Source organism: Mobula birostris, chromosome 21 (assembly GCF_030028105.1).
Source record: "Mobula birostris isolate sMobBir1 chromosome 21, sMobBir1.hap1, whole genome shotgun sequence".
Lineage (NCBI taxonomy): Eukaryota > Metazoa > Chordata > Chondrichthyes > Myliobatiformes > Myliobatidae > Mobula > Mobula birostris.
In genome coordinates, this window is record NC_092390.1 from 33,905,587 (window position 1) to 33,929,792 (window position 24,206).

Genomic DNA, 24,206 nt, shown 5'->3' on the forward strand with positions numbered 1-24,206 from the left:
CTGAACTCTGAACTTTGATGCCTTGAGCTGTAGTAGACTAGTGCTAACAGCTATGCTGAATACTGTAGGTCAGGCTATATCTGTCACAGATGGGGCAATGGGAAAGGACCCAAATGCAAGACACAGGCACCGAAGTACAAGGAACAGGACTTGAGTAGGGACGTGAAGGATACAGACAAGGAGCAGGGACAAGAACGCAGACGTGGGCTAGGGCATAGACAAGACAGGGAATCCGGACAAGGAACTATGCACTAGGAGCCTGGGCTTGGGCTCCGAGCCAGAGACTGGACAAGGGCCCAGAACCTGGGTCTTGCCTCAGGCTCGGGCCCCAGAACCAGGCAAGGACGTGACATGACCACAGGACAGGACGTGGCTGGGGTCTTGAGGCTAGACGCAGGCTGGCATCTTGCAGCTAGACGCAGGCTGGCATCTTGCAGCTAGAGCTCAGAGACAGACCAGGAACTGTACTTCAACATAGAACCGGGACTATCCTTTGAAAAGCCAGGACTCATCTTTAACATAACACAAAAATGAGACTGGACAGTACATAGAGTCAGGACTCATCCTTAGACAAGCCAGGACTCAACTTTATCTCCATACCAAGGTAGGACAGGTCTACCTGTTGGGTAATGGTAGAACAGCCAGACTTACTCAACAGAGGTAAAGACAAGACAGGTCCCCCCACAGGGCAATGGCAGAGCAGCTTGACTTACCCCACAGAGGCAAGGACAAGACAAGACAAATCCCCCTGCAGAGTAACAGCAGAACAGCCTGACTTACCCCAGAGGTGAAGACAAGAGGAGACAAACATCAATGAACAACAGACAGTTCCATCTCTGCTTCAGGGTTGCTCCAAGTCATAGTTACAGCCAGCAACCTAGGCTGACTATAGAAACAGCCAGATCCCTACCTAGCTTGGAGTGGTTGATGGCTACTCAGCTGGCCCAGGAAATAGCCAAATCCATACTGCAAAGACAGCTCCAACTACCAACAGCAAGGCTCCTGAAGCAATGGTTCTCTAACACAGCCTAAAGATGGTAAGTGACTACTCTAGCCTTCAATCAGCAGGTTGCTCCCAGGGAATCTTGACAAGCCAAACCAACAGCTTATACTCAACCCCAAGGCTACTTATATTCCAAGCCCCATGATGGGAATCAGGTGCCTATGATTAACTCAACCGAAACAAGGGACAGTTGGAAGACCTGGAGTCCTGAGTCTTTGGACCGGACTGTGAACTGGAATGCAGACCTCACAGATCAGACCATGACAATATCTGTGAGAAGAATGCAGAGCCATAGGTCAAAGAGACCCCAGACAAGGAAAGAAAAGACCCAGTTCTGCTGAAGGGTCTCAGCCCAAAATGCCAACTGTTTGTTACTCTTCATAGGTGCTGCCTGGCCTGCTGAGTTCCTCCAGAATTTTGCGTGCATTGCTTGGATTTCCAGCATCTGCAGATTTTCTCTTGTATGTGAAGGAAAGAAAAGAAGCTTGTTGGGCTGCAGACAACCTGGGGGTGAGGGATTTCTCTGATAGAGTAAAATGGGACTGACTGTGGGGATAATCTATAAACAGGGCTACTTGTTCAGAGAACAAATGAAAGCAGTTAGAGTGAGGATATGGATAAAAGTAACATGAGCATAAAGTGTAGGAGTTGTGAATTAACCGAATTAATAAAATTCAGTTAATTAACATAAAACAGTGTTACTTTCTGTAATATTTGCAGTGAAATTGCAGCATTACTGTAAATGACCATCAGATTCATCAGTACCTTTGAGGAAAGGGTCAAATCAGAATCAGGTTTATTATCGCTGACATATACGACGTGAAATTAGCAGCTTTGCAGCAAGAGAACAGTGCATCTGCATCCACTCTGGTCAATCCAGAGCTACAGCAATGCATTAATTCTTTATCTGCCCTCTGAAGTGGTAAATTTGGCTACTGTAGTTGTATCAAGCACCTGCAGGTAAATTAAGAAGGTAATTTTTCACCTTTTTCTCAAGAGGGAAAGAATTGGACGATAAATCTCAGCCCTCGTCAGCAATGCCCATGTCACGTAATTAAATAACTGTTTAAAAAAGCGAAAGTTCATTGGTCCATTCATTGCATTCATTCAGAAAATTAAAGTTCAGAGATCAAAGTAAATTTATTATCCAAGTACATATATGTCACCATATATAACCATGAGATTCATTTTCTTGTGGGCATATGCAATAAGTGGATAGAATAACAACCAGAACAAGATCAATGAAAGACCATCCACTTTGGGCATTCAACAGTGTGCAAAAGACAACAAACTGTGCAAATACACAAAAAAATAAATAAGTAATACTAATAAATAAATAAATAAACAATAAATAACAAAAACGAGATGAGAAGTCCTTGAAATGAGTCCATTGGTTGTGGGAATATTTCATTGATGGGGAAAGTGAAGTTGAGTGAAGTTCTTTGGTTCAAGAGTCTGATGACTGAGGAGTATTAACTGTTCCTGAACCTGGTGGTGAGAGTCCTGAGGTTCCTATACTATCTTCCCCATGTCAACAGCAAGAAGAGAGCATGTCCTGGATGATGGATGTTGCTTTCCTGCGACAGTGTTTCAAGTAGATGTGCTCAATGGTGGGAGGGCTTTACCCATGATGGACTGGGCCATACCGGTTACTTCTTGTAGGATCTTCTGCTCAAGGACATTGGTGTTTCCATACCAGACTGTGATGCAGCCAGTCAATATAGTCTCCACCACACATCTAAAAACGTTAGTCAATGTTTTAGGTAACATGTTGAATCTTTCCAAACCCCTAAGGAAGCAGCGGAACAGCCGTGAAATGTGCATAGCACAGTCACAGAGAGTTAGAGTGACTAGTTTAAATTCAAATTAAATAATATGCAGAGTCCGTAGAGAGGGAACTGATTACTCAGATATTTGCATATTTGATAATGCCCTCCTAAACACATGCTTACAAGCCAAAATAAAATGTCACTATAACAAAAGCCATTGTAAAAGGGAGCACAGCCTTATTCATCAGCTCTTTAATATTTTGGGCAAATTCTGAATGATCAATAGCTAACTTGGAGCTATGCCAGTCTATACAGGAAGCATGCTTTTGAAATATCTTCCATCCATTTGTTTTGCCTTCAACAGTGATCAAGACTCCACTTGCTGAAATGCTGTGCTAAATATCTTAGCTCAGCTTGTCTTGGCAACTCACTAAGTCTTTATTCTCATTTAATGTTGGAATTTCTTTATATGAGGAAATTCAAAGGGCCTTAAAAATGTATCATGGTATCAGATCCTGGAGCAGCCCAATGTGGCCCCAGGACATTACTAATCCTCAGTTTGAATGTTGAGGATGCATTGTACAGGGATATGCTGTGTTCTGTCTAAGGTGCACAATGTGCATTCATAGTGTGACAAAGCAGTACAAAGAATCATAGATCATAGACTTGATAAGGCTCTCCGATCCATACTTGTCCATGCTAATAAAGATGTATATTCAATTAAATCCTATTTCCCAGCACATTGCCCGTATCCTCTGAACTACTGTCATCTACATACTTCATACTTCTTAAAAGCATCTAAAGTACCTGCCCCAATAACTTTCTCCTACAACTGGTTCCATATATCTATCAAATGCAGTGTAAAAAAGTTATTCTGTAGGTTCTTATAAAACCTTTTGCCCCCCACCATAAAACCCTGAAATTCAGTTTTCAATTCCCCAGCTGGGAAAAAAAAGACTGCTCAGCCTATCTTTGCCTTATATACTTTTACAAGATTACCCCATACTTTCCTATGCCCCAATGAGTAAATGCCCTGCCTAATTGATCTCTCTCTGTAACTCACTCCCTCAAGTCCTGGCAAACTCCTTGTAAGTAATTTCTGCACTCTTTCCAGTTTAATTGCATCTTTCCTTTAATGAAGTGACCAAACTGAACACAATATTTCAAACCAGGCCTTACTAATGTCTTGAACAATCACAGCATGAACTCCCAACTTCGATATTCAGTGCCTTGAATGATGAATACAAACATGCCAAAAGACTTCTTCACTGCCCTGTCTACCTTTGCCTCTACTTTAAGGGAACTATGCATCTGTACCTCAAAAGCTGACTGTTCTACAGCAGTACACAGGACCCTTCCATTCAACATAAAAGTCCCACCTTGATTGTCCTTCCAAAATTCCCTTTGCATTTAGTCATACATTCTCAGAGTCATACAGCATGGAAAAGTTTTCTTTGGGTCAATACATCCATGCCGACTGAGTCACTTTATAAGCTAGTCCCATCTACCCTCAAGACATACCTAAATCAATTCAGCTATACAGAATTCCTCAACCCACCTATCCAGCTGATCAAGATTCCACTTTGACACTACCTATTTAGTGTCATCTGCAGATGCACTAACTAATCCTGTTACATTTTCATCCAAGTCATTAATATACATACCGGCCCCTGGGATGCCTCATTAGTTCACAGACCTCGAATCTGAAAAATATTCCTCCGTTGTTTCTTACTCTCCAGCAAATTTTGCCAGCTCTCCTTGAATGCCATGTGCTCTAACCATCACAGCAGCCTACCATGATGAACATTATTAAAAGTCTTTTTGAAATCCATATATACTACCTCTACTACTCTCTCAAGATCAACCTTCCACATAGCTTCATCAAGATATTCAATCAAATTCGAAAGACAAGATCACCCATGCATTAAGCCATGCTGGCTACCATGAATCAATCCCTGGTTTCCAATTGTAAGTATATCTTATCTATCAGGATGCTTTCCAGCACCTAATACTTCCCGTGGATGTTAGGTTAGCGTTCTATTGTGAAATTGGTAAATTGGTTTATTATTGTCACACGCACTGAGGTACAGAGGAAAACTTGCTCTGCTTATTGTTCATACAGATCAATTCATTGCATCAGTGCATTGAGGTAGCACGCAGTAAAACAGGAAGAAATTGCAGAATGAAGTGTTATAGTAACACAGAAAGGGTAATGCAGATGGACAAAGTGCAAGGTCATTGCGAAGAAGATTGTCAGGTCAAAAGTCCATCTTATCATTCTAGGCAAATGTTGAAAAGTCTTATACAGTGGGACAGAAGCTGTCCTTGAGCCTGGTGGGACATGCCATTAGGCTTTTGTATCTTCTACATGATGGGAGGGTGAAGAGGAGAGAATGCCTGGGGTGGGTGTACGTTTGATTATGCTGGTGGCTTTACTGAAGCAGTGAGAAGGACAGACAAGGTTCAGTGGGGGGAAGGGTGGTGCGAGGGAACCGATGTGACAGGTTTCTGTGCTGAGCTGTGCCCACAACTCTACATTTTGTTTTATCAGTTCAAGGCGGGTGCACCTCCTCAAGGCTAGAGCAGTTACCATATCAAATTATGATGCATGCAGATAAGGTGCTTTCTATGATGCATCTTTAAAAATGATGAGAGTTAACAGGAACATGCTCCCTGGACTGCTGAGTTCTGCTAGCATTTTGTGTGTAGTTCCTGTCTCTTTCCATAACTATTTTAAAACGAACGGAACTAAGGTCACTGGTTCGAAAATGCTCCTCTGCCATGGCCTAAGTCACTTCCCCTTCCTTAGTTTCCAGAAATAGATCAAACTTTATCCCTTCTCTGATTTGTTCCTTTTATTCTACCTGAGGAAATATGCCTGAACACACTGAATAAATTCCAACCCATCTAGACCTTTAATACTGTGGCAATCCCAGTCAATGTTAGGAAAGTTCAAATCTTGTATCGTGTCAATCCTATTAATCGTACAACTCCACCAATTATTCACACAAATTGGCTCCTCTAATCCCTGAGAACTGTTTGGGCTTCTTATGGCTGGTATAGCCAGGGCTAGGAGTAGGCACATGCTCCCACTACCTATTAAATGCTCCCAGTATTGGGTGTCTCAAATAGCCTCTGATAACCAAGTCCAGCTTCTGCCCTTGACGTATAACTCAGCTACCAAGCCCGGTGGAACCATTTCTACTGACAGGAGAAGGAAACAAAAATGGGTGCCTTAAGACCAGTCTCCTCAGGCAAATGAGGCTTGACAACTATAGTTGGCAGTTCATCTAGGAGAAGGAAAACTCTGATCTCAAACCTTGTGGCTGTATTCATGCATGTGGAAGGCTTCTGGAGTGAACCTTGAGAAGAAATTCTGAGCTGGGTTTGCTAAGGCTGTCTACATTGAGTTTAACACTGAGTGCCAACTCCAGCGAAGGCGCTGGTACCGAACTGTATGGGTCTTTGCCATTTTTGGATTCATCAACTGTGTGGAGAGGGAGAGCCCATTACATGGGCATCATCTTGCTCTCCATATCATACTGCCCTGGCTTGTGTATCATGCAGATAACTGGGATGCAACATCCATAAGACCATAAGACATAAGGACAGAATTAGGCTATTCAGCCCATCGAGTCTGTTCTATCATTCCATCATGGCTGATTTATTATCCCTCTCAACCCATTCTTTTGCCTTCTCACTGTAATCTTTAACTGATCAAGAACCTATCAACCTCTGCTTTAAGTATACTCATTGCTAAGTTTGGAGGATGAAGGACATTGCACAGCAACACCAAGGAGCTTCATGGTTTGGAGTTGCTTTGCTGCCTCAGGTCTTGGACAGTTTGTAGTCATTAAGGATACAATGAATTCAAAATTGTATCAAAACATTTTACAGGAGAATGACAGGGTAGCAGTCCATCACCTGAAGCTTAATAGAAATTGAACAATGCAACAAGACAATGATCTGGAAAACAAGAGTAAATCAACAACAGTTTAAAAGGAGGAAAATACATGTTTTGGAATGGCTGAGTCAATGTCCTGACCTTAATCCTATAGAGATGGTGTGGAAGGACCTGAAGCAAGCTGTCCATGCAAGGAAGCCCACCAACATCCCAGAGTTGAAGCAGTTTTATAAGGAGGAATGGCCTAAAATTCCTCCAAGCCGACGTGCAGGACTGATCAACAGCTACCGAAATGTTTGGTTGAAATAATCACTGTACTAGGGGTCGTACCGGTTCCTGAAAGCAAAGGTTCACATACTTTTTCCAACAAATACATGCAATATTGGATCAATTTTCTCAATAAATAAATGAACAAGTATAATGGTTTTTCTGTGTTATTTATTTAATTGGGTTCTCTTTATCTAGTTTTAGGACTTATGTGAAGATCTGATCACATTTTAAGTCATATTTATACAGAAATAGAGAAAATTCTACAGGGTTCACAAACTTTATAGCACCACTGTAGTCTGCGGCTGTGCCATCTGGTCCTAGACTCACCCACTATAGGAAACATCCTCACCATATCCATTCTATTCAACAGGTTTCAATGAAATCATCCCTCATTCTTCTAAACCCCAGCAGTACTCCCTCCACACATTAACCCTTTCATTCCAAGAATCATTCTTGTGAACTTCCTCTGGATCTTCTCCAATGCCAGCATACCTTTTCTCAGATAAGGGCCCCGACACTGCTCACGATGTTCCAAGTGTGGTCTGGCCTTATAAAACCTCAGCATTATATCCTTGCTCTTTTAATCTAATCGTCTCAAAATAAATGCTAATACTGATTTTGTTTTTCTTACCACTGACTCAATCTGCAAGTTAACCTTTAGAGAATACTGCACAAGGACTCCCAAGTCCCTTTGCATCTCTGACTTTTGAATTTTCTCCCTGTTTAGAAACTATTCTATACCTTTATTCCTTTTACCAAAGAACATGATCATATCCATCGGCCAATTCTTTGTCCATATTCTAATCTGTCCAAATCTTTCCGCAGACTCCCTGCTTCTTCAACACTACTTGCCTCTCAACCTATCTTCATATCCATCATCCAAATCATTCACATGTAACATGAAAAGAAGCGGTCCCACCACAGACCCCTGCAGAGCACCTCTAGTCACTGAGAGTCAACCAGAAAAGGCCAGCTTTGTTCCTACTCTTTGCCTCCTGCTGTCAGCCAATCTTCTATCCATGCTAGTATCTTTCCTGTATTACCATGGACTCTTATCTTGTTAAGCTGTCTCATATGTGGTACCTTGTCAAAGGCCTTTTGAAAATTCAAGTAAAAAACATCTACTGACTCTCATTAGTTTATCTTTCCTTTAATATTCTATTATTTCAACAGATTCGTCAGGCAAGTTTTTCCACATAAGGTAACCATGCTGACTTTGGCTTATTTTATCATGTGCTTCCAAGTACTCCGAAACTCCATCCTTAATAATAAACTCCAGCATCTTCCCAACTACTGAAGTCAGGCTAACTGGCCTACAATTTCCTTTCTTCGACCTCTCTCCCTTGAAAAATGGAGTGACATTTGCAATTTTCCACTCTCCTGGAACTATTCCTGAATGTAGTGATTAGGCTGTTTTTAGGAGGGTGAACCCTCACAAGGCGGCAGGTGCCGATGGAGCAACTGGTAGGGCTCTGAAAACTTGTGCCAACCAACTGGTGGGGGTGTTCAAAGACATTTTGAATCTCTCATTGCTATAGTCGGAAGTTCCCACCTGCTTCAAAAGGGCAACAATTATACCAGTGCCCGAGAAGAGCAAGGTGTGCTGCCTTAACTTCTATTGTCCAGATGCACTCACATCTACGGTGATGAAGTACTTTGAGAGGTTGTTCATGGCTAGAATCAACTCTTGCTCAAGCAAGGACGTGAACCCATTGCAATTTGCCTATTACCACAGTAGGTCTATGGCAGGCATGGACTTATTGGCTCTCCACACAGCCTTGAGTCACCTGGATAATAGCAAAACCTACATTAGGTTGCTATTTATTGATTAGAACTCAGAGCTCAACACCATCGTAACCTGAGTACTAATCAACAAGCTACAAAACCTGGGCCTCTGTACCTCCCTCTGAAACTGGATCCTTGACTTCCTAACTGGAAGACCATAACCTGGGCAAATTGGAAATAATAGCTCAACCTTGCTGACAATCAACACTGGTGCATTTCAGGGATGTGTATTTAACCCACTTTTCTACTGTCCCTACACTCATGACTGTGTGGCTAGGCATATAAATATGCTGATGATACAGCCATTGTTGGTAGAAATTTAGGTGAGGATGAGAGGGCATATAGGAGTGAGATATACTAGCTAGTGGAGTGGAGTTGCAGCAGCAGCCTTGCACTCAGTGTTAGTAAGACCAAAGAGCTGACTGTGGACTTCAGAAAGGGTAAGACGATGGAACAGACACCAGTCCTCATAGAGGGATCAGAAGTGAAGAGAATGGTCAAAGTAAGATGCAGAGAGTTGTAAAATTAGTCAGCTCCATCATGGGTACTCGCCGCCATAACATCCAAGATATCTTCAAGAAGTTGTGCTTCAGAAAGCTGCACTGTTCATTAAGAATCCATCCCCAAACAAGGACATGCCCTCTTTTTATTGCTGCCTTCAGGAAGGAGGTACAGAAACATGAAGGCACACAGTCAATGATGCAGGAACAGTTTCTTCCCCTCTGCCATCCGAGTTCTGAATGGACAATGAACCCATGAACACTACCTTACTACTTTTTTATTTCTGCTTTTGCACTACTTATTTAACAATTAAATACACATCTATATACTTACTATAATTCACAGTTTTTTTTCTATATTATCATGTATTGCATTGTACTGCTGCCACAAAGTTAATAAATTTCATGACATATGCTGGTGAAATTAAACCTGATTCTGATTCTGATTCTTGAAAGATCATTACTAATACCTCCACAAACTCCTCAGCTATCTCTTTCAGAACACTGGGGTGTAGTCCATCTCATCGAGGTGACTTATCTACCTTCAGACCATTCAGCTTTCCAAGCACCTTCTCCTTAGTAACAGCAACAACACTCACTCCTGCCCTGTGACACTCAAACTTCTGGCATACTGCTGGTGTCTTCCACAGTGAAGACTGATGAAAAATATTTATTATGTTCATCCACCATTCCTTTACCCCTCCAGGTGAAGTCCTCACAAATATTAACACCCAGAAACTCTCCAGCAGTCCGATATCCACTCTCTTATCGATTTTACTCTTTATATATTTGCAAAAAAATGTGGTATTTTCCTTTATATTATTGTCTAGCTTCCTTCCATTCATATTCCATCTTTTCTCTCCTTATGGCTTTTTAGCTGCCTTCTATTGGTTTTTAAAAACTTCCCAATCATCTATTTTCTCACTAATTTTTGCTATATTGTATGCTCTCTCATTTGCTTTTATGCTGTCTTCCCCTTCAGCTGCAGTTGCTTCATCCTCCCTTTAGAATACTTCTTCAATTTTGGGATGTATCTATCCTGCGCCATCTGAATTACTCCTAGAAACTCCAGGCATTTGTTTTTCTGTCATTTTTCTTACTCCTATCCACTTCCAATCAACTTTGGCCAGCTCATCTCTCATGCCCCTGTAATTCCCTTTACTCCACTGTAATACTGATACATCTGACTTTACCTTCTCCCTCTTAAACTGCGGGGTGAATACTATCATATTATGATCACTGCTTCCATCTCATAGGCATCCTCTCTCTTGCGCTCCCACACCAGCCTGATTTTCTCAATCTACCTCCATATGGAAATCCCCCATTACTATAGTAATATTGCCATTCTTACATGCATTTTCTATCTTCCATTGTAATTTGCATCATTTAGAGGTCTGAATATAACTCTTATTGGGTCCTTTTACCCTTGTGGTTTCTTAACTCTACCCACAAGGATTCTACAACTTACGATCTTATGTCACCTCTTTTCTAAGGAGTTGATTTCATTTTTTACCAACAGAGCCACCCCATCCCCTTTGCCCACCTGCCTATACCTTCAGTACAATGTGTACCCTTGGATCTTAAGCTCCCAATTATGATCTTCCCGCAGCCGCGACTCAGTAATGCCTATGTCATACCTACCAATCTCTAATTGCGCTACAACATCATCTACCTGATTTTGTATACTGCTTGCATTCCGTTATAACAACTTCAGTCCTATATTTGTTTCCTTTTTGATTTTGCTCCCATGTTATTCTTCAACTCATCTCATTGACATCAATTTTGCCCTATCATCTTCATATCCTTCATCACAGTCTCATCACACATTGCCTCTGCTTCTACACCAACTGCCCCATTCTCAGTCCTCTCCATCCAATTCCCATCACCCTGCCAACAGCCCTAGCAAACTTGCCCAGTAGGGTATTGGTTCCCCTAGGGTTCATGTGTAACCTGCCCTTTTAGTATATGTCATACCTTCCTCAGAAGAGATCCCAAAGATTCAGAAATCTGAAAATTACATCCCTGCACTAGTTTCCAGCCACACAATCCAGCAGTCCAGACATTACTACCCTTGAGGTCCTGCTTTTCAGCTTTCTACCTAATTCACTATATTCTCTCTACACAACCTCCTCCCTTTTTCTGCAACACTCACAACATGCTGGAGGAACTCAGCGGGTCAGGCAGCATCAGTGAAAAAGATCGGTCGACGTTTCGGGCCGGAACCCTTTGACCCGAGCATCTGCAGATTATTTTGTATTTACTCCTCCCTTTTTCTGCCATGTCATTGGTGCCAACATGTACCAAGACCTCTGGCTACTCAATCCTCCTTTAGAATGCCATGGACTTGATCTGAGACATCCCTGACCCTGGTATCTGGGAGGCAGCATGCCACCTGGGTGTCTCTTTCACGTCCGCAGAATCACATGCCTACTCCTCTGACTATGGAATCCCCTATCACTACTACATACCTCTTTTCCCTCCCCTTCTCTTCTGAGCCACAGAGCCAGGTTCAGTGCCAAAGAGCTGTTCACTATGGCTTCGTCCTGGTAGATCATTTCCCCACCCCCCAAGCAAAATCCAAAGAGGTATACTTACTTTTGCAGGGAATGGCCACAGGGGAACTCTGCACTGGCTGTCTATTTCCCTTCCCTCTCCAGGCAGTCACCCAGTACCTGTCTTCTGAAAATTAAGTGTGACTACCTTCCCGTAGCTCTTATGTAGCTCTTCATTTTCATGTATGAGCCAAAACCACTGCATTGCAGTTCCAGTTCCTTATTATGATCTCTAACTTGGTGCACTTCATGCTGATGTGGTTATCAGGGAGATTGGAAATCTCCCAAAATTCCCACATTATGCACACCATGAACTCTGGACCCATTCTCAGTGCACTAGTTATGAACTCACAGAAAAAAAAAACTTATGAGAAGCTTAGTACTTAGAGCGTGCGTCTGTGCTTGTCCAAGCCCATTCTCACTCTAGTGTTGCCCCACTCACACAGTGACCACTCCACTTACACTTTCTTTCTTTTTATTGGCCAAATTACGATTCACTCCAAACGAGACTTGCAGTTTTCAAATGGCTCCTACCCTGTAAGATGTCACTCCCTCACTCACTACTTCAAACAATGACTCTCTCACTTGCTACCTCACAGGCAGTTGGCTTTCTGCTTTTTCTGGCAGCCCAATTGAAATTGAAAAAGGAGGCTGCACACAGGCAGAGGCGAGGGATTTTAAAAGGGGTGTTCACGGGCTTTCAACTTGCTCCAGCAGCCTAATTGAATCACGATTCATTAGCAAGGGCAAATAAAAATAAGGTAGGGACAAGCAGAGCAACCACTTTTGGAGTGGCCATGTGTGAGTGGACCAGTGTTAGAGTGGGAAGGCTTTGGCTTGACAGGCTTGGGCAAGGTAAGTTTCTGGTAAGTTTCTCCTTCATTCTTCATCTGTTAGAGCAGTGAGAATGGCTCCAAGGGCTGTGTTGTGTTCTTTGTGTGAGATGTGGGAATTTCTGGGAGACCTTCAGCCTCCTGGATAACCACATCCGCACCAAGTGCACAGAGCTGTAGCTCCTCAGAAAATGTGTTAGTGAACCAGAGCTGAAAGCGGATGACTTCTGGCTTATATGGGAAAATGAGAAGGTGATGGATAGGAGCTACAAGGAGGTAATCACCCCTATGTTGTAGGAGGCAGGTAGCTGGGTGACTGTCAGGAAAGGGGAAAGAAATGGGTAGCCAGTGCAAAGGACTCCTATAGCTGTACCCCTCAATAATAATTATACCATTTTGGATACCGTTGAGGGGGATGATGCTCTGGCGGAAGCTGCAGCATTGAGCCTGGTACTGTGGCTCAGAAAGGAAGTGGGGAGAAGAGGACTGCAGTAGTGATAGGGGATTCCATGGTTATAGGACTAGAATCAATATTCTGTGGACATGGAAGAATCATTCCGATGGTCTGCTGCCCCCAGGTGCCAGATTCAGAGACGTCTTGGATCAGGTCCATGGCATTCTAAAGGGGGAGGGTGAGTAGCTAGAAGTCTTGGTACATATTGGCATTAATAACATAGGTAGAAAAAGGGAGGAGGTTCTGAAGACAGAATTTTGAGAGCTGTGTAGAAAGCTGAAAAGCAGGACCTCTAGGGTAGGAATCTTGAGATTGCTGCCTATACCACTCACCAGTAAGGATAAGAATAGGATGATCTGGCAGGTGAATGCATTGCTGAAGAATTGGTAGAAGGGGCAGGGTTTCATATTTCTGAATCATTAAGATCTCCACTGGGGAAGGTATGACCTGTACAAAAGGGACGAGTTACACCTGAACCCAAGGGAGACTCAATATTATTGTGAGCATCTTTTCTAAAACTGTTGGGGAGGGTGTAAACAAAATTGGTAGGAGATTTGGAACCAGGGTGATAAGGCTGAGGGTTGGGCAGTTGGTATACAGCTAAAAGCTGTGTGTAGGCTGACTGTCAGGATGGACAGGCAGATGATAGGACAAAATTCCAGTTAGTAGGATGAGTTGTAATGCAACGTGGGGACAAAATCGAAAAGGATGACAAATACAGGACTGAAGGTGTTATATTTGAATGCATGTAGTATATGGAATAAGGTAGATGATCTTGTAGTGCAGTTAGAGATTAGTAGGTATGACATTGTGGGCATCACTGGGTCACAGCTAAAAGAAGACCATAGTTGGGAGCTTAATAATGAAGGATACACCATATATTGAAAGGACAGGTGGGCAGGCAGAGAGACTGGAGTAGCTGTGTTGGTAAACAATGGTGTCAAATCATGAGAAAAGAGTAATATTGGATTGGAAGATGTAGAATCCTTGTGGGTAGAGTTAAGAAACTGCAAAGGTAAAATACCCCAATGGGAGTTACGTACAGGCCTCGAACAGTAACCAGGATGTGGACCACAAGTTACAATGGGAGGCAGGAAATGCATATCAAAAAGGCAATATTGCAATAGTCATGGAGTATTTTAATATGCAGGTAAATTGGGAAAATGAGGTTGGTGCTGAATCCCAAGAGAGAGAATTCATAGAATGCCTACGAGTTGACTTTTTAGAGCAGATTGCATTAAGGGATAGGCAATTCTGGATCGGGTGTTGTGTAATGAACCGGATTTGATTAAGGTGCTTAAGGCAAAGGAACCCTTAGGAGACTGTGATCATAATATGCAATTTGAGAGGGAGAAGCTGAAGTCAGATGTATCAGTATTACAGTGGGAATGACAGAGGCAAGAGAAAGGAGCTGGCCAAGCTTGATTGGAAGGGGACACTAACAGGGATAACAGCAGAAAAACAATGGCTGGAGTTTCTAGGAACAACTCAGAAGTCACAGGATAGATACACCCCAAAGAAGAAGTGTTCTAGCAGTAGGAGGACTCAATGCCAGCTGGCAAAGGACATCAAAAACAACATAAAAGCCAAAGAGAGGGCATATGATAGAGCAAAGAGTAGTGGGAAGTTAGAGGATTAAGAAACTTTTAAAAACTAACAGAAGGCAACTAAAAAAAGCCATAAATGAGGGAAAAGATGAAGTATGAACATAAGTTGACCAATAATATCAAACACTTCTTCAGACACATAAACAGTAAAAGACATGCAAGAATAGATTTTGGATTTTGTTTCTTCCTTGTAGAAGGAACAAAAGCATAGACTTTTTCAAAACAGATAGGAAATTCAGAAGTCTGAGGTACAAAGGGATATGGGAGTCCTCATGCAGAATTCCCTCAAGGTTAACTTGCAAGTTGAGTTAGTGAGGAAGGCAAATGCAATGTTAGCATTCATTTCAAATGACTAGAATATAAAAGCAAGGGTGTAATGCTGCGGCTTCCTAAGGCACTGATAAAGCTTCACTTGGAGTATTGTGAGCGGTTTTAGAAAAAGGATGAGCTGACAGTGGAGAAGGTTTAGAGGAGGTTCATGAGAATGATTCCAGGAATTAAAGGCTTATCCTATGAGGAGCTTTTGATGGCTTTGAGTCTGTACTCTCTGGAATTTAGAAGAATGTGTGTGTGTGTGTGGGGGGGGGTGGGCGGAATCTCATTGTAATCTACTGCATGTTGAAAGGCCTAGGTACAGTGGATGTAGAGAGGATGTTTCCTATAGTGGGGGAATGTAGGACTAGAGGACTCAACCTCAGAATGGAGGGACTCCATTTAGAATGAAGATGAGTTGGGATATCTTCAGTTAGATAGTGGTGAGCTTTATAATTCTTAATTTGACTATAGGGTTAGTACAGAAAACAAAAAGAAAAAGGGCCCATTTTAATGAAACAGTCTGTTGTGCACATTGGAGCTGACAGTTTGCCGTCCTTGAATTCCCCATCGATTTCCTCCGAGCGTCGTCGACTGGCGGACCCTCACTCCAAGTCCACTCCGCCTTGAAGTCCGCCAGCTCACTCCTCTCATGTCTTCGCTCTTTATCTCTTGCCAACAAAAGACCGCGAGTACTTCCTCTCAGACACACAAGAAAGAAACAACACGCCTCTCATTGGATGGCACACATTCCAAAGCTCCCACTATCTCTAGTCATAACCCAAACACTGCTGCTACAGAGAAACCAATATATTAACTGTGATACCTACAGAGAAACCATTACATTAGCAGTGAAACCTTACAGAACGTTACACTCTCCCCCCCACCAAATTTAGTCATGACCTCATGATGTTGAGATAATCCGCCAACCTTTCCTGCAAAGCACAAAGTCCAACCCAGGTATAAAAGGCAGTGACATAGCTCCCCACAACGGTGGGGGTCACACTCTGTTCCCCCGGTGTTACTTAGGCCAGCCTATCCGTGGCCTCCTAATTCTCTGACACCTCCGTTCCCCCTCATCTAACTCTTCATGTTCCGACACCACTGCAGATATTTCTGGTCTACCTGACGAGGCCTCCTCCAGCCTATTACTCGTGCCTTCCTGCATATCTGACGTCTCTGTCCCTTGGCTAAGCCACGCTTCATCCCTTGCAGGGTCCCACTGCAAACCAGGCTGTCCACTGATAGCACCCCCCAGATTTCACCCGACTGAGCAAGAGAAGGGTTGGGAGTCTCTTCCTCAATCAGTGGGGAGTTAGCAAAAGGCAGCATATACCACACTCCCACGTCCTCATCCTCCGAATCAGTACCCCGCTCAGGGGTGGGTGCCGGTTTAATCTCCCCTGCTGTTGGTCCTTCAGTTGCCCCACGTCACCGCATAGTCCTCTAGGTGTAGGCTCCAGGTCGGTCTCTGGGTCAACCAGCACCTCTTGCCCCAAAGGCAGAAGGTGGTTCTGATGGAGAATCTTGACCGGCTCATTCCCATCCTCTGGTTTTACCTGGAAAACTGGTACCTTTGGCATCTGATTCTCCACCACATAGGGCATAGCTGCCCAGCAGTTGGCCAACTTATTCTCAGGTAGTTACCCAAATTCCTTGAGAGGACTTGGTCTCCTGGCATGAGTTGGGAAAACCTAACCTCTTGATCATGCCTCCTCTTACTTCCTTGATTCTGCTGGGCAGCCGCAACCTCAGCTAACTCATAAGCCTTTTTCAGCTCCCTTCTCATATCAGACACATACTTCAGATGAGTCTTTGGTGATAGGTTGTCAGTCCCAAAACAAAGGTCAATGGGCAGCCTTGCCTCAAGCAACAGATATTATAGTGAGTACCTGATAGCTTCATTTCGGGTACAGTTGTAACAGTGGACCCGATGCTCTTGCTGATCTCCAAGGTTCTGAGCAAGTCAAGTCAGGCTGGGGATCACCCTGCGGGTGATAAGGAGAAGACCTCGACTTCTCGACTCTGAGCATGCCCAGTATTCATGTATGAACCTAAATCCCATCCCTGAACACTATCTATCCGCCTGGGGAGACCATAATAAATGAAATTCTTCTCCTGTAACACTTTGGCCCCCGTGGATGCCCTCTGGTCCTTGGTAGGAAAAGCCTGTGCATATCTGGTGTAGTGAGCTGTGATGATTAAGACATTTACCATGTTACTGGCACCTGGCTCTGTTGAGAGGAAATCAATACACACCAGATCCAGGGGCCCCACACTCTGCAAGTGGGACAAGGGAACTGCCCTCATAGGTAGCATCTTCCTCCATATGCATTGAATGCACGACTTGCAGTATTCTTCAACTGTCTAGTGTATTCTTTGACTGTCTTGTGTATGTCTTTTCCTTATAATATTATAAAAGACATACACTAGACAGGGAGTAGCTTATCCAAAGGTTGAAATTTTTAATACCGGAGAGCATGGGGCAGGGGATAATTTCAAAAGAGATGAGAGGGGCAATTATTTTTTACACAGAGAGCGAAATGATTAATGAAACTATTAATAAAATACAATCACTATGTATATTAACAAAGCAGCGTGCCTCATGACCATCTGCCTGTTAAGGTCTCTGTAAAGAGGATCGTTGGCTGACACAGTGAACTCAAGGTTCCTGGTATCATCTGTGATTGTGGTCTAATCTCTTCCTTTCTACAGTAAAGCTACAGGAAGATAAACAATTTCTCATGATTACTGCATTTGTCATGTCAGCAAGCAAGAAAAAAAGAGAAAAAGCAGATATAGATGCACATGTTAGTCTGCATTTATCAGTTTAAACCATTTATTGCTGGATATCTTTACAATTTTAACTTCAGTCTCATTACAATCCACATTTTGATACTTAGCAACTATGCAGTAATCACCTTCGAATTAGTAATGTGCTTGGATTTCCTGCAGATTTTCTCTTGTTTGTGATGCTTTACAACACCTGTGTTATAGAACATAGAACATAGAATAGTACAGCACAGTATAGGCCCTTCGGCCCACAAAGTTGTGCTGACCCTCAAACCCTACCTCCCATATAACCCCCCACCTTAAATTCCTCCATATCTGTCGAGCAGTCTCTTAAATTTCACTAGTGTATCTGCCTCCACCACTGACTCAGGCAGTGCATTCCATGCACCAACCACTCTCTGAGTAAAAAACCTTCCTCTAATATCCCCCTTGAACTTCCCACCCCTTACCTTAAAGCCATGTCCTCTTGTATTGAGCAGTGGTGCCCTGGGGAAGAGGTGCTGGCTATCCACTCTATCTATTCCTCTTAATATCTTGTATACCTCTATCATGTCTCCTCTCAACCTCCTTCTCTCCAAAGAGTAAAGCCCTAGCTCCCTTAATCTCTGATCGTAATCCATACTCTCTAAACCAGGCAGCATCCTGGTAAAGCAACACTCACAACATGCTGGAGGAACTCAGCAGGTTGGGCAGCATCCGTGGAAATGATTGGTCAATGTTTTGAAGGGTTCCGGCCCGAAACGTCGACCGATCTTTTCCACGGATGCTGCCGGCCTGCTGAGTTCCTCCAGCGTGTTGTGAGTGTTGCTTTGACCCCAGAATCTGCAGATTATTTTGTGTTTAGCATCCTGGTAAATCTCCTCTGTACCCTTTCCAATGCTTCCACTTCCTTCCTATAGTGAGGCGACCAGAACTGGACACAGTACTCCAAATGTGACCTAACCAGAGTTTTATAGAGCTGCATCATTACCTCACGACTCTTAAACTCTATCCCTCGACTTATGAAAGCTAACACCCCATAAGCTTTCTTAACTACCCTATCTACCTGTGAGGCAACTTTCAGGGATCTGTGGACATATACCCCCAGATCCCTCTGCTCCTCCACACTACCAAGTATCCTGCCAATTACTTTGTACTCTGCCTTGGAGTTTGTCCTTCCAAAGTGTACCGCCTCACACTTCTCCGGGTTGAACTCCATCTGCCACTTCTCAGCCCACTTCTGCATCCTATCAATGTCTCCCTGCAATCTTTGACAATCCTCTACACTATCTACAACACCACCAACCTTTGTGTCATCTTCAAACTTGCCAACCCATCCTTCTACCCCCACATCCAGGTCATTAATAAAAATCACAAAAATTAGAGGTCCCAGAACTGATCCTTGTGGGACACCACTAGTCACAACCCTCCTATTCAAATGTACTCCCTCCACCACGACCCTCTGCCTTCTGTAGGCAAGCCAATTCTGAATCCACCTGGCCAAACTTCCATGGATCCCATGCCTTCTGACATTCTGAATAAGCCTACCATATGGAACCTTGTCAAATGTCTTTCTAAAATCCATATAGATCACATCCACTGCACTACCCTCATCTATGTGTCTGGTCACCTCCTCAAAGAACTCTATCAGGCTTGTTAGACACGATCTGCCCTTCAAAAAGCCATGCTGACTGTCCCTGATCAGACCATAATTCTCTAAATGCCCATAGATCCTATCTCTAAGAATCTTTTCCAACAGCTTTCCCACACAGACGTAAGGCTCACTGGTCTATAATTACCCGGAATATCGTTACTACCTTTCTTGAACAAGGGGACAACATTTGCCTCCCTCCAATCCTCCGGTACCATTCCCATAGACAAGGAGGACATAAAGATCCTAGTCAGAGGCTCAGCAATCTCTTCCCTTGCCTCATGGAGCAGCCTGGGGAATATTCCATCAGGCCCCGGGGACTTACCCGTCCTAATGTATTTTAACAACTCCAACACCTCCTCTGCCTTAATATCAACATGCTCCAGAACATCAACCTCACTCATATTGTCCTCACCGTCATCAAGTTCCCTTTCATTGCTGAATATCGAAGAGAAGTATTCATTGAGGACCTCGCTCACTTCCACAGCCTCCAGGCACATCTTCCCACCTTTATCTCTAATCAGTCCTACCTTCCACTCCTGTCATCCTTTTGTTCTTCACATAATTGAAGAATGCCTTGGGGTTTTCCTTTACTCTACTCGCCAAGGCCTTCTCATGCCCCTTTCTTACTCTTCTCAGCTCCTTCTTAAGCTCCTTTCTTGGTACCCTATATTCCTCAACAGACCCATCTGATCCTTGCTTCCTAAACCTCATATATGCTGCCTTCTTCCTCCTGACTAGATTTTCCACATCACTTGTCACCCACGGTTCCTTCATCTACCATTCTTTATCTTCCTCACCGGGACAAATTTATCCCTAAGATCCTGCAAGAGATCCCTAAACATCGACCACATGTCCATGGTACACTTCCCTGCAAAAACATCATCCCAATTCACACCTGCAAGTTCTAGCCTTATAGCCTCATAATTTGCCCTTCCCTTATTAAAAAATTTTCCTGTCCTCTCTGATTCTGTCCATTTCCATGATAATGCTAAAGGCCAGGGAGCGGTGGTCATTGTCCTCCAGATGCTCACCCACTGAGAGATCTGTGACTTGACCCGGTTCATTACCTAATACTAGATCTAGAATGGCATTCACCTAGTCATCCTGTCAAGATACTGTGACAGGAATCCGTCTTGGACACACTTAACAAACTCTGCCCCGTCTACACCATTGGAACTAGTCAGGTGCCAATCAATATTAAGGAAGTTAAAGGCACCCATGATAACAACCTTGATATTTTTGCACCTTTCCAAAATCTGCCTCCCAATCTGCTCCTCGTTATCTCTGCTGCTACCAGGGGGCCTATAGAATACTCCCAATAGAGTAACTGCTCCCTTCCTGTTCCTGACTTTCACCCATACTGACTCAGAAGAGGATCCTGCTACATTACCCACCTTTTCTGTAGCTGTAATAGTATCCCTGACCAGTAATGCCACCCTTCCTCCCCACCACCCATCCCTTTCAAAGCACTGAAATCCAGGAATATTGAGAATCCATTCCTGCCCTGGTGCCAGCCAAGTCTCTGTAATGGCCACTACATCATAATTCCATGTATGTATCCAAGCTCTCAGTTCATCACCTTTGTTCTTGATGCTTCTTGCATTGAAGTACACGCACTTTAGTCCTTCTACCTTACTACCTTTACACCCTTTATTCTGCTTCTCTTTCCTCAAAGCCTCTCTATATGTTAGATCTTGCTTTACTCCATGAACTTCTTTCACTGCTCTATCGCTCTGGGTCCCATCCCCCTTGCAAATTAGTTTAAACTCTCCTGAACCATGCTAGCAAACCTACCTGCAAGGATATTGCTCCCCTCAAGTTCAGGTGCAACCCATCCAATCTGTACAGGTCTCACCTTCCCCAGAAGAGATCCCAATGATCCAAAAATCTAAAACCCTGCCCCCTGCACCAACTCCTCAGCCACACATTCAACTGCCATCTCCTTCAATTCTTACCATCACTATCACGTAGCACTGGCAGCAATCCTGAGAACGCCATCCTTGAGGTCATGTTCTTCAGCCTTCTGCCTAGTTCCTGAAACTCACACTTCAGGACCCCATCCCTCTTCCTGCTTATGTCGTTGGTCCCAACATGTATCATGACTTCTGGCTGCTTTCCCTCTCGTACCAGGATGTCGTGCACCCGGTCAGAGACATCCCGGACCTTGGACCCGGGAGGCAACAAACCATGCGGGTGTCCTTCTCACGTGCACAAAATCTCCTGTCTGCTCCCCTGACTATAGAGTCTCCAATGACGACAGCTCTCCTCTTCTCTGTCGCACCCACCTGCACCACAGGGTCAGGCTCAGTGCCGGAGACTCTGCCAATTATCAAATGCCACAATTTGTATTATAATATTAAGGTAACAACAAAGAAACATATGGTAAGTTTAAAACAGTAAAAATAAAAAGATTCAAAAGCAATGTAAGAGCAACATTTGCCTTGCGGTACTTTTCTTTAAGGGCATCTTATCAATGGCTTACAGTAAAATCATGCAATCCATCAGTAGTTTTCATTTCCCCGCCGGTTTATAAAAGAAATCAACTGAATCTCATACAGCACTGATGAAGGAGAATAATGATAAGTGATACTGTCATGGTCCGGTCCGTGAAGTCCCCATTCTGGTTCACGGTCCGGTCCGTGGACTCAGGACTCCGGGTCTTCCAGCTGACCCTTGTTTGACTGAATCAAAGGCACCTGATTCCCATCTTTGGGTTTGCAATATAAGTAGCCCTGGGATTGTGTGTGGGTTGTTGGTTTGTCTTGGTAGTTCCCCTTGGAGTAGCCTGCTGATGGAAGACTAGTGAAACTATTTGTGATCTCTAGGCCTGGTTAGAGGACCACTGCTTCATGGAGCCTTGTTGCCACTTGTTGGAGTAGTCTTTGTGGTATGGATTTGGCTGTTTCCTGGGCCAACTGAATGGCTGCCAGCCACTCTGAGCTAGGTAGGGATCTGGCTGTTTCTGTAGCCAGCTGAGGTTGCTGGCTGAACTGAGACTTGGAGCTACCCTGGAGCAGAGATGGAGCTGTCTGTTCTTTGGTGTTTGTCTCTTTTTGTCCTTGCCTCTGTAGAGTAAGCCAGGCTGTTCTGCTGTTGCCCCATGGGGTGGGAGGGGGTCTTGTCTTGTCCTTGCCTCTGGGGTAAGTCAGGCTGTTTTGCTGTTGCTTGGTGGGGGGGGGTTATGTCTTGTCTAGTCTTGTCCTTGCCTCTGTGGGGTAAGTCAGGCTGTTTTGCCATTACCCTGCAGGGGAGGGGTGAAAGTCATGCCTTGACTTGTCCATACCTCTGGGGTAAGTCAGGCTGTCTTGCTGTTGCCCTGTGGGGGGACATGTCTTGTCTTTGCTGCTGTTGGGTAAGTCTGGCTGTCTTGTTGTTACTCAACAGGTGGACCTCTCCCACCTTTGTGTGGAGATGAAGTTGAGTCCCAGCTTATTGTAGAATGAGTCCTAGCTCTGTCTATGTTCTGTCCTGTCTCATGGTAGTGTTGTGTTAATGATGAGTCCTGGCTTGTCAAAGGATATGTTCTGGCTCTATGTTGATGTTTAGTTCCCGGTCTGTGTTTCAGCTGCAAGAATGCAGGCCTCGAGGATCCCGGGGCCAGGCTGCAAGAACACAGGCCTCGAGCCAAGCCATATCCTTGCCTGGTTCTTGGTTCTGAGCCTGAGGCAAGACCCAGGTTCTGGGTCCTTGTCCAGTCTCAGGCTCAGAGTCCAAGCCTTATCTCCTAGTCTATGGTTCCTAGTCCTGGTCCTGCTTTCCCTAGCCGAAGTCTGCGCTCTGGTCCCTGCTCCTTGCCTGAATCCTGCCACGTCCTTACTCTGGTCAAGTTCTGTTCCTTGTACTTCAGTGGCTGTGTCTTGCATTTGCATCTGTTCCCAGCCACCACCTTGTGACAGGTACAGAAATATCGAGCAGGATAAATCTGTTACAATTTGCCTATTGCACCAACAGGTCTACAGCGGACACCATCTCCATGGCACTTCATTCTTGCCTGACCCATCTGGACAGCCCCAACTCTTGGGTCAGAGTGCTGTTCATTGACTTTAGTTTGGCATTCAATCCTGTGATCCCCTCCAAGCTGATCGCCAAACTTCACCAGCTTGGTATCAGCTCATTCCTCTGCAATTGGACCTTGGACTTTCAGATTAACAGACCCCAATCTGTTAAATTAGACAACCTCTTCTCCTCCATTCTCACCCTGAACACTGGCGTGCCTCAAGGCTGTGTGCTGAGCCCTCTTCTGTACTCCCTTTTCACCTATGACTGCGTTCCTGTACGCAGTTCTAACTCCATAATCAAGTTTGCAGATGACACCACGGTGGTTGGCCTGATCAGAGGGGATGATGTGATGGCCTACAAGGATGAGGTCCAGCACCTGGCTGCGTGGTGTGCTGACAACAACCTGGCCCTTAACACCGAGAAGACTAAGGAGATTGTTGTGGATTTCAGGCATGCTAGGAGCCATAGTCATGTCCCCACCTACATCAACAGAGCTGTTGTGGAGTGTGTACCAAGCTTCAAGTTCCTTGATGTCCACATTTCTGATGATCTCACCTGGTCCCTGAACAACTCCATCCTGATCAAAAAGGTGCAACAGCACCTTTATTTCCTGCAGAGCATCAAGAAAGCTTACCTCTGTCCCAGGATACTGACAGACTTTTACCGCTGTACCATTGAGAGCATACTCACCAACTGCATCTCAGTGTGGTCTGGCAATTGTCCTGTATCAGACTGCAAAGCACTCCAGCGTGTGGTGAAAACTGCCCAGTGGATTATTGGCACCCAATTGCC